The sequence below is a fragment of the Dendropsophus ebraccatus genome, chromosome 12, assembly GCF_027789765.1.
Source record: "Dendropsophus ebraccatus isolate aDenEbr1 chromosome 12, aDenEbr1.pat, whole genome shotgun sequence".
In the NCBI taxonomy this organism is placed as follows: Eukaryota; Metazoa; Chordata; class Amphibia; order Anura; family Hylidae; genus Dendropsophus; species Dendropsophus ebraccatus.
In genome coordinates this window covers 61184812-61204085 of record NC_091465.1, presented here as the reverse complement: position 1 = coordinate 61204085, position 19274 = coordinate 61184812, and the positions used below count along the sequence as shown (strand labels likewise).

The window sequence follows — 19274 nt, the reverse complement described above, 5'->3', positions numbered from 1 at the left end:
CTGGGTGATCTATCAGCACATATCCTTGTCTTTACATTGATTTTCTGGGTGATTGGTTCCCTTTAAAATCTGCAGCTTGTACTCAGTGAGTTTTATTATTCACTTTATTCTTTCAATCATTGGATGCAGCTTAAAATCAATCAAAAGGCCCAGCAAACTAGTGTTGATCTTGCAGATCGGCTCTTGCTTGCGTCCTAGCATAGTCCCATAATGGGCCATGTAAAAAAAGTACTAAACTATGTGTCAAGTGACTGTCACAGCATGATCCTGATTTAAAGGAGTAGTCCCATGAAGGACAAAAACTGCAGGCAGGCTGGTGGGGGCAGGAAAATAATAAAGAACTGAACTCACCTGTCCCCGTGCCTCTGATGCAAGTTGCTGCGAACAGGACCAGCGCATCGGTGCCACAAGGATGGGTGAGCTCAGGTCTATTATTTTTGTGCCCCCAGCAGCCTGCTGGCAGTTTTTGTCCTTCCATGGGACTTCTCCTTTAGGGGCCTATTCCACGGAGCGATAATCGGCCTGATTTGGCAGATTATCGCTCCATGGAATAAATACAACGATCAGCTGATGACAACGATCGCTATGTGTAATAGCGGTGTGCGGCCGGCAACTGACGATTTACATTACCTATCCAGACAGGCTGCAGGGCTCCTCTTGCGGTCTTCTCCCCGGGTCCCGCGCACTCCAACTTCAGAGCAGCGTGTCTGAGCAGAGACAGGAAGCTGGAGCGCGAGGGACCCGGGGAGAAGACCGCAAGAGGAGCCCTGCAACCTGGACAGGTAATGTATAAAGTTTAAGCAAGGGCTGCAAGGACACTGATAACGATGTCAATGCAGCCCTTGTTGAACGATAATCGGGCCATGGAATAGGCCCAGTAAACAAGCACCGATCTAGCAGATCAGTGCTCGTTTAGAGTTATTATCAAGCCCCCATTGGCCCGTGGAATAGGACCCTTAAACTGCACACAATAAATGACTAAAGGTCTTATTACACAGATATGATCTAACAAATCAGGCAGATATCTCTCAGTATAACAGAGCCAGGGATCAGCAGATGAGCAAGCAAACACTTGCTGATCGCAGTCTTTAACATAAGGAAAGATAATCTGCCACTGGCCGCCAATCTCTCTGTGTAATCACAACAAAATAAAATACCAAAATCCCTAAGAAACAAACTTCTATATTGTGTCATCATACTGCTGCTTCATTCACAATGCCCAGATGGTATCTGCTACAAAATCTGCATCAGACTTGCTCACAATCCACCTCCAAATCTAGATAACTGGCTTTTTATACATGTTTCTGAAGTTTTGGATTCGAACATGAGATGAGATTATTCCTCACCATATTGGTCTATCTACAGCTTCAGCACTGAATCACACTGTTACTCCATCATTCAGCTAAAATGTGAATAGAGTATGCATATTAGATAAACGTCGCCAAAGCCACCAGTTATGCTGGAAGTGCCAATTCTCCCCAGTAATATAACATAGCTGTCTGTGAGCAACTAGCGTCACCTGCTTGGGTAATAAGATGTTGTCAGGGGCATCAGGCAGCATCAACGAAACATACAAGCAATAATTATCTATGGGGACTCATGATATATAATATGTCCAAATATTTTCTAAGATATAAAGCTAGTTTTAACACTTCTCCATTGTGCATGCATCCATTCCCATGGCTGGTTTCACACACGCTCACAGCAATGCATCCGCAATACGGTCGTACTTCCGATGTATTTGCTAGGGGCTGTCTCTTCCAAACAGGAATCTAAGTTAAGCTTTAATAAATGGATGATAAAATACATGGAAATACTGATGCAATACAGACACACACAGAGACTTTTGTGCATAAAAAAATGGATGTCTGGGACCTCACAGGCTGATTCGTTTAGACCAGGGGTGGGGAACCTCCGGCCCGCGGGCCGCATCCGGCCCCTGAGACCTCCCGATGCGGCCCGCAGCTCCCCTGTGATGCGCGCCGCTCTGGAGGAGGAAGAAGCCGGCATACACAGCATCCTCCGGTGTCTGTGACAGCTGCCGGATACAGGAGGATGCTGTCTATGCCGGCTTCTTCCCCTGCAGGAGAAGACCGGCACAGAGGACCTGGACAGCGTGGGAACGGAGGAAAGGTGAGAGGGATGTTTATTTTTTTTTTATTTGGGGGTTAACTAGGCTGCCAGGGACAAGACTGATGGGGGGGTTAACTAGGCTGCCAGAGACATGTCTGATGGGGGTGATAACTAGGCTACCAGGGACATGCCTGATGGGGGTGATAACTAGGCTACCAGAGACATGCCTGATGGGGGTGATAACTAGGCTACCAGGGACATGCCTGATGGGGGTGATAACTAGGCTACCAGGGACATGCCTGATGGGGGTGATAACTAGGCTACCGGGGGGCGTGGCCTGAAGCTCATGGAGTGAAGACGCGTCTCCTCTGAGCTCCCGGGCCGCCTGTCTTCACACGCCTGCAGCACCCTGGTCCCCGCTCTCTTATGGGGAACAGGCGACACCAGAAGCCCCCCAAGACCCTCCCTACCTCCCGGGCAAGCCGTTCGGCGCAACCGACGCTCCTCCGGTTCCTGGCCCCGGAGTCTTCACCTGCCGCGCCGCGCTCCAACATGGCGCCTGATCCGCCGGTGACGTCGGCGAGGCCTGAGGTGGACGCTTCTGCCGGCCAGCAGCCGCAACAAGACCCCGCAGACTCCCGGGACCGCACAGCTCCCGCTACCTCCACCGGTCACGGGCGGCAGGGTGACAGCCTGCAAGACATCAGGGGTGAGTCCGCCATTTTCTTCTCCCCCGGCCCCACGTGCTCTGACTATGAGGCGCAGTACCCGCCGCTGGAGCAACGGCCCTTCACCCGCAGGCAGGCATCTAAGGAGAGGGCTGCCATACACAGTGCCACAGCTCAGCACCAGCCGGGCCCTCCACCTGTCGCCCCTGCATCCTCACCTCACCTGTCCCCTGCTGACTTTACACTGACGCCCGCCATTTTGCAGACTCCAGGTGGCCCCTGGTCTTCCCCCTCCTCTCACTCCTCCATGGAAGATTTCCCTGCTCCCCCGCCTGATGCCTCTGCCCCTTGGGCACAATACCTAAAAAATCTGCCCACTAAGCAGGACTTCCAGGCTCTGATATCTGAGGTCAGCTCTGCGTGTAGGGCTGAAATTGCTACTGTGAGGAATGATATTAAGGCCATTGCTGACCGTGTGGAATTGCTTGAAACTGACCACGAGCAAACCAGGGCGCTGACATCTAACCTTCGCAACACCTCTGAGGCTCAGACACAAGCTATTAGAGAAATGCGCCGACAGTTGGAGGACCTTGACAACCGTGGCCGCCGCCACAACATCAGGGTGCGGGGTTACCCCGAAGCGTCCGGAACCGAGGACCTACATGTTACCCTCCAAAAGTTGTTTAACCAAATCCTGGGTCTCCCAGCAGACTCCCCCCTGAAAATGGATCGTGCACATAGGGCCCTGCGCCCAAAGGGAAGCTCTGCCACTCCCCGTGATATTATTTGCTGTATTACGGATTTCGTTACAAAGGAGGACATAATGCGCAAAGCGCGACTGTCACGCATCATTGTCTTTGAGGGATGTGAAGTTCAGCTCTACCCGGACCTCTCCCGCATTACTCTTCTGCAACGGCGCCTCCTGCGCCCTCTTCTGGACACCCTGAGAAACAGCGGGATTCTATATCGCTGGGGCTTCCCTTTTTCTCTCACGGCCCGAAAGGACGGACGCTCTGCCACCCTCTCCTCCCCTGAGGACCTCCCTAAATTCTGCGATACCCTCCAGATCTCACCTCCATCACTGCCAGATTGGGATCAGCTCGCTCCGCCCCCCCCGCTGCCGCGTGTCTGGACTCCGGCTCGGCACAGGGGGAAGAAGACCCGCAGCTCTGCTCCCCCCCGCCTTGATCCAGCCTGACTGATGGGAGACCTTGGATGGAACTGTAGGGAGGTGACTCCTTAGGAGTCCCCACCTTCCTTCTCAAGACCCGTCTCTCTGGGTCCATGACTGTTGCTTATTCCGGTTACATTATTTGTGGTTGCCTACCGGGCTGCTTGTGTTGTCCTATGTTGTCCCCTTTTTTTTTTTTTTTTTTTTTTTTTTTTTCCCTTTAGTTTGTGCCTTACCCTACTCCCTCCTCCCTACCTTCCTCCCCACCCCCTCCCCCCCTCTTCTGCATCATGGTCAGTTTTTCTTATTTAAGCTGAACCCTACCCAGCCCCCCGCTCCCCCGCTTCCATCCCCCCTTCCTACCCTACCCACCTCTCCCTTTTTGCCCCACCCCTATCTGGATACCTCTTTAGGGGTTTATTGGCTTTTTTACATTGCACTGGTCTTTTTTTTTCCATTTTGCTGTTATAGCGGTGCTGCAGGTTATTTCTACCCTTGCCTTGGGGGGTACCCATGGCGCCCCGTCACTTGGTGCCGGGCGCCGTGGCTGCCCCTCCTCATAATATTGCATGCCCTAACGGGCGGCCCGGGGCTTGACCTGTTGTTGAGCTCCCCGGCTTTTCCCACGTTCCCCACTGGATACAAGTGGACCACTTTGTTCATTCTCATTACTTATTTTCCACTATTGTGGATTGTGTTCGTAGCTGATTGACATTTTTTCAGCCATGGTCTGGTATCTCACGCCTGGCCTGGCGTATGGTTACTTAATTGTTTTCTATGTTTTTCTTTTTTCCATGTTTTCTTCTTCTTTGCTTTCCCCCGCCCTCTTTTCCTCTACTTCCCTCTCGGACGCTGTCTCTCCTCGCTCTGCTGGCCTCTTTCACTATGGGAGGGCTCTCTGGCTCCTATGGGTCCTCACTTGCTCCACACCCCCCCCCCTGGGACCACCTCACCCATACACGACACCATTCCTTCGCCCCTTTGACAATGGTTAAGCTAGTCACCCACAATGTTAAGGGCCTGAACTCCCCGGCTAAACGCAGACTCGCCCTTCAGGAACTGCGCCGCCTTAAAGCGGACATCGCTTTTTTGCAAGAAACGCACTTTGAGGCTAGCTCCTCTTTTGCCTTCGCTAAGCGCTGGTACCCCCGCGCCTATCATGCCTACCTTTCCACAAAAAGGGCGGGTGTTGCCATATTGCTGGGGACTTCTTGCCCTTTTCAAGTCCTTAAAGACATCACCGACCCACAGGGTCGATACGTTATCTTACACGGCTCACTCTCCGGAACCAAGCTCACTCTCTGTAACCTGTATGCTCCTAATGTCAAACAAGTAGCTTTCTTCCGCAGGGTGTGTAAACTTCTTGAGCCTTTCCGTGACACTATGTTGATAATTGGTGGTGATTTTAACCTTGTTTTCTCTCCCACTGCAGACAGACACGCTCCCTTTTCCCCGCTCCTCCCCCCTCGGATCTCCCAGCAGTCGCGAAGCTTCCGTCAAGCCGTCCGCGCCTTTCAGCTTTTCGACCTCTGGCGAATCCACAACCCCTCTGCCCGTCAATACTCCTTCTACTCGCTACCCCACAAGACGCATACCAGGCTGGACCACTTCTTTGGTAACGTACTCGCCCTACGCACCCTCACCTCCTCCCACATTGAACCTATCACCTGGTCGGACCACGCACCTGTGCTCCTGAACCTAGCTGTCTCCCACCGAGCCTCGCGTAGATGCCATTGGCGACTGAATGAGAGGCTTCTTAAGGTCCCGGAGCACAGAGACGTCCTGAAGTGACACTTGTCTGCCTATTTCTCCCTTAATGATCACTCTGTCTCCTCCATTGCTTCACTATGGGAGGCACACAAGGCGGTCATGAGGGGTCACTGCATCTCCCTGGCGTCCCATCTCAGGAAAAATAGGATAGAACAGGAGGCCCACTGGCGGGCCCGCCTTCAGTCCTTGGAGACTCGAATGCTTCTACGCCCCACGCTCCCGGTCCTGCGAAAGATTGTAGAAATTCGGGCAAAGCTCAAAGACTTGGCCATGTCGCAGGTCGAAAAGCTCATGCACTATTCTAGACGCCTCTACTACGAGAGGGGTAATAAGGCCCATACACTCCTTGCAAAACAGCTTAGGGACCGCCAGGCGCAGACTACTCCTTTTAGTATCCGCTCCCCGTCTGGCAACCAGGTCTACGACCCGGATGGGATCGCGGACCTCTTCCGAGACTACTATACCTCTCTCTATTCTCTCCCCTCCGCCCTGCCCGAAGACCCTCTCGAAAGGCAGTCACTTATCTCCTCGTTCCTCTCTACTCTCCCCCTCCCTAGCCTCCCCTCGGAGGCCCGGGACCACCTGAACTCAGCCATTGACTCCGAGGAGCTGGAGGAGGTTATTAAAGCTCTGCCCAACGGCAAGTCTCCCGGTGCGGATGGGTTCCCTTACCTGTACTACAAATCGTTTGGAGAGGTCCTCAACCCACACCTCCTGAAACTGTTTGCTTCGTTTCTCCAAGGGGACCCCATCCCAAACACTATGCTCTACTCACACATTGTTGTTATCCCTAAACCGGGAAAGGACGGCACAGCATGTGCTAGCTATCGGCCCATCACTCTTCTCAATTCTGATTTAAAAATTTTTGCTAAAATTCTGGCCAACCGCCTCAATGTCTGGCTTCCGCAGCTCATTCATCATGATCAAGTGGGCTTTGTCCCTTGCCGCCAAGCAGGAGACAACACCCGCCGGACGATTGACCTGATTGATGTTGCCGATAGACAAAACTCCTCCATGCTCCTCCTGAGTCTCGATGCCGAAAAGGCCTTTGATCGCCTTCTCTGGCCGTTCCTTTTCACCACCTTGGACCACCTGGGCTTCCGGGGTGAGTTTATTACTGCCCTTCATGGTCTGTATTCCACCCCGATGTCTGCAGTCCGACTCCCCCACGCCACATCCTCCTCCTTCCCTGTGTGCAACGGCACACGCCAGGGATGTCCGTTGTCCCCGCTGATCTTCGCTCTGTGTATAGAGCCCCTTGCGGCCGCTATCCGAGCTCATCCGGACATCCATGGGGTGCGCTTGCGCGACAGGGAATTTAAAATCGCCCTCTACGCAGACGACGTCCTCCTTACCATCACTCAACCACTGATTTCCCTGCCCTCCCTACACGCCCTTATCTCCTCCTTTGGCAAGCTGTCCGGCTATAAAATTAACACCTCCAAGACCGATGCCCTCCCCATTAACATCCCTAGTCCTCTCCTGGCCTCCCTCCAACAGTCCTTCCCATATACTTGGCAGTCCTCTTCCATCTCGTACCTCGGGGTCAAGCTAACTCCCTCATACTCCCTCCTGTTCCAGGCCAATTTCACTCCCTTAATCGCTGAGGTCTCCCGGCTGTTAAATTCGTGGATGCACTTACCTATCTCCCTTATAGGTCGCATTAACACGATAAAAATGGCGATCTTACCCAAATTCCTGTACCTCTTTGAGACTCTCCCTGTTATGGTACCCCGCCCCGCCCTCCGACGTATCCAGGCTCTTTTCCTCAGGTTTCTCTGGAAGGAGGGGCGCCACAGAATTCCTCTCTCGGTCCTCACCTCGCCACCTCATAGGGGCGGGTTGTCGCTACCTGATATATCTCGCTACTATTTGGCCGCACATTTGCGCACTGTCCCCGCCTGGGCGTCCCTCCGTTCCTACAAGAGATTTGTGGAGATCGAGAAGCTCTGGATAGCCCCTATTCATCCTTGCGCCCTCCTTTGGGCACCACGCCGTGTCTTGTCAGACTCGGCGCTTCTAGCCACCATGGCCTTTCTCGTATCGATTTGGTCCCAGTGTCGCTCCAAATATGATCTTTCTGCCCACTCTTCCCCGCTCGAACCCTTCCTCTTCACCCCCGACTTCCCTGTCAGTGTCACCTCCTCCATGACTCAACCCTGGTACTCTGCGGGCCTGTTTAGGTTCTATGACCTAGTCAATCCGGTTTCCCGGAAATTCCCAGACTTCTCAGCCTTGCAAGAGAAATATGGTTTGACACAGCGTACTTACTTTTCCTACTTACAGATCCGTGACCTCTTCCGCTCCCGTTTGGGCTCATTGACCTGCCCCCGCCCTAACCAATTTGAGCTCTGTTGTTTGAGAGGTGCATCCTCCAAGGGGCTGATTTCAGACCTTTACCGTCTGCTCTTCCCGGCTGACCCCTCGGGGCATGGTTATATGCGCAAATGGGAGCGAGACCTGGGCCTTACGATCACGCCATCTATGTGGCAGGTAGTGTGGCGTAAAGCGGCCACTTCTTCCTTATGCACACAATACAAGGAGGCCCAGTACAAACTACTCATGAGATGGTACCACACCCCTCACCTCCTCCATAAATTTAACCCCGCTTTCCCCAACACTTGCTGGCGGTGCTTGTCCGCCCCTGGGACACTACTCCACATATTCTGGGACTGCCCCCTGATCGCTCCTTATTGGGCGATGGTGCAAAGCACCATACGAGAGGCCCTCGAGATACAGGTCCCACTGACCCCCCTACACTTCCTCTTTAAGGTCCTCCTCCACATTCTTACGGCGGCGAAATGCCTTATTTCCCTGCATTGGAAGAGTACTTCCCCCCCGTCCTCGCTGGATTTGCTGACGAGGATTAGAGATGTCCGCAGTATGGAATCCCTTACGGCCATCTTGAATAACACAGTGGATAGGTTCAGTGAGGTCTGGGCGCCATGGGATGCGTTCTGGGACAGACGTCCGAGATAACCCTCCCCTTCTACCCTTCTCTTTCCCCCCTTCCCTCTGATCTTCCTTCTACCCCATCTCTTACTCTGTCCCCTCTTTTTCTATCCTCTTCTTATCCGAATCCTACCCCGGACTCGGGCCCATCCTCACTCTGCATTGCCTGCGGAACCTAGGGTTCTCCTTATGCCCTGCTGTCAATCACTGGGTCGTCCCTGGCCCACACCCGCCCGGCCCACCGGGTCATGCACTCTTTTAGTGCCTATCAGCCTAGGTGGCACCTTCTACGGGCCCTTCTCCGGGCAACTGTTTGGTTTAAATTTGCAAATTGTTTTTGTTATGCTTGCTTACTAGTCATGTTTCCTTACTCTCCCCATGGACTTCCTGACTATGCTTACTACCCATGACTATGCCAGCTTCTTCTTCATTTTGCTTAATTCTGTTGTGTTGTCTTATACTGAAAATCTTTAATAAAAAGACAATTATTAAAAAAAAATAACTAGGCTACCAGGGACATGCCTGATGGGGGGTGATAACTAGGCTACCAGGGACATGCCTGATGGGGGGGATAACTAGGCTACCAGGGACATGCCTGATGGGGGTGATAACTAGGCTACCAGAGACATGCCTGATGGGGGTGATAACTAGGCTACCAGGGACATGCCTGATGGGGGTGATAACTAGGCTACCAGGGACATGCCTGATGGGGGTGATAACTAGGCTACCAGGGAAATGCCTGATGGGGGTGATAACTAGGCTACCAGGGAAATGCCTGATGGGGGTGATAACTAGGCTACCAGGAACATGCCTGATGGGGGTGATAACTAGGCTACCAGGGACATGCCTGATGGGGGTGATAACTAGGCTACCAGAGACATGCCTGATGGGGGTGATAACTAGGCTACCAGGGACATGCCTGATGGGGGGGATAACTAGGCTACCAGGGACATGCCTGATGGGGGTGATAACTAGGCTACCAGGGAAATGCCTGATGGGGGTGATAACTAGGCTACCAGGAACATGCCTGATGGGGGTGATAACTAGGCTACCAGGGACATGCCTGATGGGGGTGATAACTAGGCTACCAGGGACAAGACTGATGGGGGTGATAACTAGGCTACCAGGGACAAGACTGATGGGGGTGATAACTAGGCTACAAGGGACATGCCTGATGGGGGTTAACTAGGCTACCAGAGGCATGACTTGGGGGTTAACTAGACTACAAGGGGCATCACTGGGGGTTAACTACAATAGCAGGGGCACTGGGGGAACAATACTTTGCCTTGCCCCATGTGCTGCAAACCTACGATACTAACTGCCGCGCACGGTATGCGGCCCTCGAATGATTTCATTAATGCCCGACCGGCCCTCGACATGGAAAAGGTTCCCCACTCCTGGATTAGACAAATGACCCAATAGCAGTGATCTGCCATTACCATGCAAACCTAAGAACTGGACAGATGTAAAATCTCTTATGCAGGTAATCCTCCAGTCTGGAAGTACAATTGATCAGGCTAAGGTGCAGGTTGAAGCTCAGTGCTTTATATAGTATATAGCTACTCCATCAGACTACAAGACGCGATATCAACTGCAAATACCTACAATATGTCTACAAATCCACGTGGATTTCCGAAGCATGGTTATACAACTTTATGGATACATGTGTGACATTTGCAGCAATCTATGGCAGCACATATGGTAAGCAGGCCCTGCAAGACACGGGGTGAAATAAACCTATGGGGCTCCACATTTGGCTGTCACTATGCGTCATAAGGCCTGCAGTCAGGCAGGTACTGGAAGCCATAATACTGGTGCCAAACGCATCTAAAGCCCTGATTAAAGGAGAAATCCCACAAAGACTAAAATCAGCAGGCCTGGCGGGGTTGAAAACAATAAACATGTAAACTCACCCCTCTTTGTGCCTCTGTTGCGCTGCTCCAGGGTCCTAATGACGGCTGCCTGATGACATCACCAGCTACCCTTCCAGCAGCAACGTCACGGCCGGGCTGAGCAATTGCCCACTCACCCAGTCAATGACTGTGGCTGTGTCCCGCCCCAGACTACTGATTAGCTGAGCGGACAATCACTTAGCTGGGGTCTTGACGTTGCAGCTAGCAGAGCTGAAGGACCCTGGCTGTGGGAAATGGGACACCGGAGCAGTGCTACGAGGCTTGAGGAGGGGAGGGTTTACATGGTGTATTATTTCAACACCCACCCCCGCCTCCTGATTTTAGTCATAGTGGGACGTCTCCTTTAATGAATAGTGCAACAAGAGGTGGTAAACTGAAGTCATTCTACACCTCTCTTTATTTAAATATAGCTTAAAGGAAGCCTGTCACCCCGACTGCAGGGGTGAAGCCCGCCTGACCCCCTTATACTTACCCCTTCCTCAAAATCCCAGACCCCGTCCCACTGCTGAGAAAGCCCTGTCGGAAGCCATGTGAGCAGTCACCGGAGAGGAATCCGACGCCCATAGAGAATGACTGCTCCAGTCATTCTCTATGGGCGTCGGACTCATCTCTGGTGAGTGCGCACACGGCTTCCAGGACTTTGAGAGGGGGATAAGTATAAGGGGCTCTACCCTGGCAGCCGGGGTGACAGGTCCCCTTCAAGTGTACCTGTTATTATAAAAGAAACTTCTGACATTTCATAGAAACATGACCAAAAAAAAAAAAAAAAAAAAAAAAAAAAAGTCTTCAGACCCATACAGATTGTGAGAATGAGCCAGAAAAAGACCACATTAAATTGACACTGTCACCTCCTTTTTTGCGAGTGGGTGGGGCCTCGCAGCATTAGCGCCACTTAGCAAGCCTCCCCGCCCCACCATTGGCCCCGCCCCCTCGTCGACCATTGGAACAGGCTGGCCTAAAGGTCTGAACATGGACTGATCAAAACTTTTGGCATGTCTTAAGTTTTTTTTATAATGAGTGGTACACTTTAAAAAAGAAAATGTAGCTAACATAATCCATCACACTCAGACCCTTAACAGAGCCCACCACCCATCACTGCAGAACAAGATAGTTACTTCGAACATAAAAGATCAGTAAAATAAAGGGCCCAGTTTATCTCCTCAATCCCCAACTGATATTGATGGCCTATTCTAAGAACAGGCCCCCAATGTTATAATGCTGGATAACGCCTAGAGGAAAAGTCAGGATGTGGCCCTCCAGCTGCTACAAAAGGGGATCCAGGTAACAGTAGTTTTGCAACACCAGGCAAAGGCTGCAGGTTGTGCACCAATGCTCTAAGCCAGTGCTTCTCAAACTGTGAGGCGGGTCTCACCAGTGAGGCGCCCCTTAGTTGTTGGTGAGGCCAGCTGGGAAGCCACTTTTATACAAAAGTAAATATGATCTGCACAGTCCACCAAAATCTGAATTTTAGCAACATTATTAATTTATTTTATACTTGCTTTATTAGTATATAGAGCTTGGGAGTCGGGTGAAAGGTAGTCCTAGCTTTATTTTCAGCTTTTAAATGGACTGTCACCACAGATAGTGAGGCCCAGGCACCCTCTTGGTCAGTCTGGTGAGGTCCAGGCATTGCCTTGGTCTGTTGGGCAAGGCTCCAGTAGAAATAGTTTGAGAAGCACTGCTCTAAGCCAAATATCTCTTCAGATGTCCATATCTCAACCTTTCAGCCTGTAACATACTTTTAGAATAAATCCCTATAATCTATGTACCAATATAATAACCTACACCTGGCACCTTAGAAGTATTCTAATGGTGTGCTGTGCTGCCTGTGACCTGACTTTATTCAGTGTCTATCACTAGTTATGCTGCCCTTACACACAACCACATAAAACTGGTGACAAATTCTCTTCCCCCATGTTACCGATACTATCCCCACCAATCAGCACCATCATATTATTCAGTACATATACCCATCAGCACCAATGATTAGCATCTGACCCTGAGAATAGCACATTTATGGTAATTTCATTTCAATCTCAATTCTCTGTTTTGGCATACTATGCTTCAATATTAACATACACAGTGATATTATGAAATATGTTCAGTAAATAATAGTAAATATTATAGAACGGCTTGTGTGCAGTTCCCTTACTAAAGACTCAGGAATATTTAAGGTGTTCTGCATATGAGGTATGGGGTTAATAAAATAACACAACATGTACAAAACTATCTACATCCCCCAGTCTTCACAGCCCACAATGTTGTATCCAATGGAACCCACACAGCCCCATATGTCGTATCCACAGGCCTCACATGTAGTACCCTCTATGTGCCAATAACAGCCCCTCCAAATCTAATACAGTCCGCATATAATAGCCACAGACCCCTATGCAGGCAGTAAACAGAGAAGATGATCCCCCAGTTACGTGCAGCAAAAGTGATCACAGTCTAAACTAAATTTACAACTAAATCCAAAACTTTATTCCCTTAAAAATGGAAATGGTGTACTGACACATCTGTATATGCATCCAGTTCAGCCTATTATCCAAAAATGATTCAGAGGAAGGCAAAAAAAAAAAAAAAGACCAAAGGTGTAGCAACCAATTTTTCTCATCTACAGGGAAAAATTAAATCTTTCCTTCCTGGCAATCAGAATAAATCCCTGGCTTAGTGATCCTTCTTCAGAATCTAGGGACTAAAACTTGTATAATTATTACACACCAGAAATGTATACAGGCCCCATCCCTTACACACAGCCCCACTGCTCTTACGGTAAAGAAGTTAAAACTTGTGAACACATCAAATTCAATATTTTGCAAGTACATTCATAAACAAAATTGTCTCCTTCTCTTGATGCTGCTCTTTTTCCCTCAATGTTGACAGCTCTTTGTATAGGTTACCAACCACTACTCTGCTTTAAAGCAGTGGTCTGGTTGGTGTGTATCACGTTATAATGTAGATCCATAGATATAGTATATATACAGCACTGTCTGTTGATCAGAGCGGTGGTCGGTAACGTAGACAACAAGTTGTCAAAAAAGGGAAGAGAAGAAGCGGGCATATCAGGAGTATATATCACAGCCCTAGGTATAAAATGATCACTAACTGCCCCTTGCTATAATTATACACAGTTATTACGTTGCCCATCAGCCATCTTCTTTTCTAATGTAAATAATCCTTCTGAGTACTTTAGTCCACCCACCCCATTCATTACTCTGGTAACCAATCCTTGAAGCTCTGTTAATCCTTGCACACTGGTGTACATCTATGTGCAGTTGGACTAATTATTTGTTGCGGTCTAAATAAAATTCCAGCTGCGCACATCTAAACCCCTACTGAGGCACCCCATGATCTTATGTGCTTTGGTGATGCTTAGATGTAGGTGTGGTTTAAAGGACAACTTCTCCCAAATCGTCTATCTATCGTTCAGTCAGAAGGCATTGCCTGGGTACAGACGGAGTGATTTACATTTTTTAGGATCATCCAACTATCTCCACAGCCATCTGTCAAATTTCTGTACAGCTGGGCATCTGTGGGGAAAGTAGGGCACAAATATAAGGTTACTCCTGAAAATCTATCACCTGCTAGATGCTGGAAAGTTATATGGATGAAGAGACTGCCCAAAGATATCAGAGGGGACATACGTCTCCCTCTTTCACAGACACCCATTATTTTCTGCCATGTCTTTTCATTGACATGTCAATATTCTGTCCCCTAAATTATACAATTCAGAATTATATAGAGGGATATAAACTACTCAGTGATCACTGTGTAATATATTGTGTTATCATTGCTAATGCACTGCCGACACGTGTGATCACTGCTATGGAGGCCAATACTAAAGATTAACTTCACCAAACAGAAAAATCTAGAGTGATAGCTGCTAACATCAATATCAGCCTAACCTCAGGTCATACTCAAATGTCATTCATTGCCAACTATGCTAAATATTTTATGTTTCTGCATTAAACGATTGAAAGTGTTAATTCCCTTGTGTAACGTGATGGCATAGGGCTATGATATGCCACCGCTGTATGACTGCTGGGTGTCTGACCTGATTTAGTACTGTGGTCCCTTCATAGTGTTTCCCTAGATATCAGCACCCCATTATACAGGAAAACTAGAAACATAGCCCTAAGCCAGAATAATGGCCGCTCCCAGGTCAGAACGCTGCTAATCTGCATCATGATGACCTATCCTAGTTATATGCAACATCTCCTTACACCTATATATTGCCAACACTGCTTATACAGTCACTATATCAGAGTCCTATTGGCCCAAATATTTTAATCCTCACCAGTAGAGATGAGCGAACCTTGAGCACTCAGGTTTGTCTAAGCCCGAACTCTCAGCATTTGATTACCGGTGGCTGAAGAAGTTGGATGTAACCCAAAGGCTACCTGGAAAACATGGTTACCACCATAGGTTCTATCCATGTTTTTCAGGACTCCCTAGGGCTGCATCCATCTTCTTTAGCCACTGGAAATCAAATGCTGCACCCTCAGTCTCAGACAAACCTAAGTGTGCTTGAGGTTCACTTATCTCTACTCACCAGCTATACTTACAGGGGTCCAGGAAGGGGAGATATGGGAAACCTGTTGGACAGATTATCCAGCTATCCCTGTACCTGCCTTAGATATGAAGGAACAAAATTACTGTAAAGTCTGTAAAATTATTTTTTTAACAAAACAATTGTACTGTGAACAAAATCACTATGACTCTAAAGACGTGCAAAGCAAATTGAATAGTCTATACCAGCCTTAGTGCCACATGAGGAGAGGGGGAGTGGTATACTATAACAAACACCTGTGTGTTCACGTTTAGCTGGGCTGGCCTGTTGTCAATGTAATACGCTAATGCTGCGTTTACACAGAACAATTATCGTTCGAATTTTCGCGATAACAATAGCATTTGAACGATAATAGTCTCGTGTAAACACAGTGAACGATCAAGCGACGAGCGAGAAATCATTCATTGTGATCTTTCAACATGTTCTCAAATAGTCGTTGGTCGTTCGCTCAAAATTCGAAGATCGATTCGTATAAACAGTCTTTCAGCGATTTATTTCAACGATCGCAATAGATTTTTCAAACAATATATCGTTCCGTCTAAATGCTGATCGTTATAAAAAACACATTGTTCCTTTAAAATTATTAATCGTTCGATTGGGCGAATTATCGCTCCGTGTAAACACAGCCTTGCCTCAACAGATTATCAAGCAATTATCACAGACTGTCAACTATTACTACATGTCTATTATGTAGACACATCATTTCAAAGTTAGTGAAGTTGGGAATAAAAGTTTTTACCTAAATTGCATCACATAGCTATTGACTGTCCTGCACTGGAGTTTGTGGAATTGAAGGGCAATAAGAATTTAAACTGTAAAAATGACAATACAAACCAAATACGGTACTTTATGGCCTAGATACATAGGGAAATCACCAGTATCCTATAGACTAAACAGCAAGTCACTGATGCAAAACAGTAAAGGAGCTAGTAAGTATAAGATACCATATGGATTATTGTAATTTTACTGGCAGAGTTGTAGGTGCTTGGAACAAACATCCAGCAGATGTGGTAGGTAAACGTAAGGGCAGACTAGATGGACATGGATGTGCTTCTCCAGACATATGGCATACCCAATTCCATAATACCACTGGATGTAAGAAGACTGATATGGTACCAAATTATGAGGTGGTGACATTAAAGCCAACCAATGGCCTGGAAAGAGTTAATCTGGCAGCCACCCTGCCTTGTGGGAGGAGTTAGAAAGGTATAAAATGGGCTCCTCTCATCTTCAGTACCTCTCCTGACCTGTCAATAGAAATTCATGGAAACATGTTGGTCCTACCACTTCAGGCTGACACCGGAGATGACCACAAGATGCTTTTTTATCGAGTATTTCGGAACAGGTAAAGCTGCACTACATGGGGTCAAAAAATGCACAATATGAAACACAAACCTATACAACATCCAGACAGCTGAACGACCTAGTATACACATTCGCACAAGCACTTTTCATCCGCCTTAACCTAGTTCTACTTATGGCCCAAAAAAAAGACTCACTACACACGCTGTAAACTCATCCATATAACACCACCGAGATTTGCCTATAAACCCAGCGCCTGTTACTTTAAGAAGAGCTAAAGCACGACCAATATGTAGACTATTAAACCAGATCAAAATAAAAGACCTGGTCCCTGAGGTAAACACTTTCCATTTGTTGCATCAACTCAGCATCAACATAGTCCTTCTAGAATAAGAACATCAACAAAGCGACGACTACGGCCAAGTATATACAAGAGTGCGGCGGATCCACACCATCATATACTAATACTACGCAGCCATCCATCCACCTCACGTTACCTGCAGTAATCCGGCCTTTTCTGGATACAAGCAATCCCTGTTATTTAGTAGCAAGGTGAGGCTTCTGGATTTCAGGCACGCGTCTATTAGAGAAACCAATAATCACCAATGTTATCCTAGTAAGACATGAGCATAAGGCCGCATCTATGATATATACACGATACAAGAAACACATACTATAACCCCAACCTGTGCGGCTTCAGCTGTTGCTTAACAACACTCCCCATAGAGCGCAGACACTCAGCATTATGGGTATTATAGTTCTGCAACGGCCAGAAGCCACAGGTTGAAGGGGATCAGGGTTATAGGTAACTTTGACCTATGTATTCACCTCCACCATACAAAGCCTGGCAGAAACAAAGCAATAGACAGCCGAGGTGAATGCACAGAGGATATATACAGTATACGCACACACAGAGGATATATACAGTATACGCACACACAGAGGATATATACAGTATACGCACACACAGAGGATATATACAGTATACGCACACAGGATATATACAGTATAAGCACATAGAGGATATATACAGTATACGCACACAGAGGATATATACAGTATACACACACAGAGGATATATACAGTATAAGCACACAGAGGATATATACAGTATAAGCACACAGAGGATATATACAGTATAAGCACACAGAGGATATATACAGTATAAGCACACAGAGGATATATACAGTATAAGCACACACAGATGATATATACAGTATAAGCACACACAGAGGATATATACAGTATAAGCACACACAGAGGATATATACAGTATAAGCACACACAGGATATATACAGAATACACAGGCCCGAGCAGCCAGCACTGGCACTCTCACCACTAAGTTTGCCCTCATTTTTCAGGAAGAGTTCCCCACTAGATGGCACTGTTCCCCACACTGCCCATCTGCCCAGCAATGGCAGAGACCATAGAAAGGCTTAGGAGTAATGCAGAGTAGTTTCCCTGAGTCCCCACACACAGACAGATGTCACTGGGCCCGGTGTTACAGCTCGGGCCTATGCACAGCCCCCTCCCCCGCCAGGACACACAGCCACTCACAGGACACAAGGCAGCCAGGGACCCGGGGAGGCCACCTGACCAGAGAAACATAAAGTGCTCAACGACAAGAAGCTCTCACCGCCCCCAGGAGGATGCAGAAAGGTGGGGGAAGCCGCTTCCGGTTTGAGGGTTGTTTTGGGTCTAATTTTTCCAACGTTACTGGTTTTGTTACCAAGGCTAGTCTAAAAACACGGAGCTCGTCTGCCGAAGGCGGCCCGACAACTCGGCTTATTTTCGTTGCATAGGCTTTGGGAGCTTATTTATTGCCTCTTTCGCTCTCCGTCCACAGCTCGGTGGGACCCAAAATGGCGGCGACGGGCTCGGCCTCCCCCCTTCTCTCGCTCGTTTGCTCTCTTTCCCTGTCTTTCACTCTCCTCCGCGGTGGAACCAAGGCACGCCCCCTCCACACGTGTTTTGACAGGCTATTGGACAAGTCCGCTGCCTGTCATGGAAACGCGGCTTTTTGACTGGATGATTTTACCGTCGATCAAGATCGCCCGTCCCGTTCTTGGCTCCCATTTGATGAGACGGCGAGCGAAGGAGGCGGGGATGGAGATGCCGTTGGACAATCGACTTGTCAATCACGGTGACGTTTATAAAAGCGCTGGCAGGGGGCGGGGTTTAAGTGGGGCGGATTGATTGGGGGATGGAGCTGTCAGTTTGTGCGGGGACCGGCAGGAAGAGTTGGTGGTTTGACGACACGTATGTCAATCGTAGCCAGCAAGTAAAGGAAGAGGCGTGTGATTGGAGAGGGCTGCACGGAGGTTTTACCGGGGACACCGACGAGATTGCAAGCTGACATTATAAAACCAAAGGCGGGAATGCTTATCGGTCGGATCGGCGACATTGTGCGCGCTATTGGGCAGCACACCGTAGCTTACCTGTAATTGCCTTCCCTTCCTTGGACAAGAGCTGGAGAGACACTAAACTGTGGCCGGTCATATGCAGACCAGTGCTCTCTGACCTGTGGTTTTAAGCTACAGCTCCCAGAATGCAATGCAGCGAGCACGGAATTCTGGGAGTTGTAGTTTGTCAGACGCCGCATAACCTGTCATTACCCGTCCGGTTGGCTGACACCCGGCGTGTGACGATAGGAGGTGACAGATGACCTGATACAACAATGGCTGATGTCCCATGAGGCTACACTCAGGTTAAGTGCTGCATCAGCTAATGTATTGCCAGAAGTGGTGTGTAACATTGTGATGTCCTACAAGACCTGGACTGAGCCCTATGGTCCTGGTGTCCTGCTATAGTGGTCCTGGTGTCCTGCTATAATGGTCCTGGTGTCCTGCTATAA

At 48.7% G+C, this 19274-nt stretch overlaps 1 protein-coding gene across 8 annotated transcripts in view; it reads right to left on the bottom strand.

Annotated features, from left to right (window-relative positions):
- The window catches only part of CNOT3 (CCR4-NOT transcription complex subunit 3), a 58317-nt gene extending 39939 nt beyond the window's left edge, over positions 1-18378 (bottom strand). For 3 of the 8 annotated variants that reach the window (XM_069948587.1, XM_069948586.1, XM_069948585.1), the window contains exons 1-2: positions 18057-18378; positions 16917-16999 (exon numbers count right to left, since the gene is read on the bottom strand). The gene's annotated coding sequence lies outside the window, so the exon portion shown is untranslated. Of the gene's footprint in view, positions 1-16916; positions 17000-17977; positions 17997-18056 lie in introns of those variants that run through there. The other 5 variants (XM_069948579.1, XM_069948583.1, XM_069948582.1 and 2 more) reach the window with 3 other exon arrangements.
- Positions 18379-19274: the final 896 nt, after the last annotated feature.